Source organism: Triticum dicoccoides, chromosome 1B, assembly GCF_002162155.2.
Source record: "Triticum dicoccoides isolate Atlit2015 ecotype Zavitan chromosome 1B, WEW_v2.0, whole genome shotgun sequence".
Lineage (NCBI taxonomy): Eukaryota > Viridiplantae > Streptophyta > Magnoliopsida > Poales > Poaceae > Triticum > Triticum dicoccoides.
Genome location: NC_041381.1, coordinates 101210095 through 101211109, shown reverse-complemented (window position 1 = coordinate 101211109; position 1015 = coordinate 101210095).

Genomic DNA, 1015 nt, shown 5'->3' with positions numbered 1-1015 from the left:
GAGTTTATATCGACATGACATACGTACATGGGAAAATAATATTATCGGGGAGGGGGTATATCGACCCCCCCCCTCGTGTTGAAGTTATCGGGAGGGGTATATAGACGACGACAGACCCGATAAAACATAAGAAAATGAAAAAGAAATAAAAAAGGAGAAGAAGAAAGGAATAGAGGAGAAGATCGAAGAAAAAAAGAAGAAGAAAAAAAGAGGAGAAGAAGAAAGGAATAGAGGAGAAGAAGAAAAAATAGAAAAAAATTCTATTTTTTCTTCTTCTCCTCTTCCTTTTCTTCTTTTTTCTTCTTCTTATTTATTTCTCCTCTTCTTCCTCTCCTCTTCTTCTTTCTTTCCTCTTCTTATTTCCTTTTTCCTCTCATTCTTTTTCTTCTTCTTCCCTTCCTAGCTAGATATATAAAACTTTTCTAAAATTGTAACTTTTGCATATATAAAACTTTTTCATGGATCATCATTTCACATATATATCGAATATATATCCATTGTCATATATAAAAACTTTCTATATATGAACAAAAAACTTTCTATGAACAAAAAAATATTTTTAACATATATATTTAGCATATTATAGCCACATACACATATACATCACATACACATATACATTATAGCCACATACACATATACATCACATACACATATACATTATAGCCATATACACATATACATCACATATGAACAAAAAAAATAAACTAATAAAAAAACATATAGCCACAGATGAACAAAAACATATAGCCACATACATACACATATACATTATATATATGAACAAAAAAATTAAACTAATAAAAAAACAGAGCCGGGGTGGCGGCTCACAGCGGGTGCAGGCGAGGGCGCCGGCGCGCGGGGGCAGGACGGGGCAGAGGCAGGGCGACGGCGACGGCGAGCACGTGGCAGGGGCTCGGGGCGCCGGGGCGGCGCGCGCGAGCAGGGGAGCTCGAGGCGACGCTGGGGGCGGCGAGGGCGCCGGCGCGCGGGGGCGGGACGGGGCAGGGGCAGG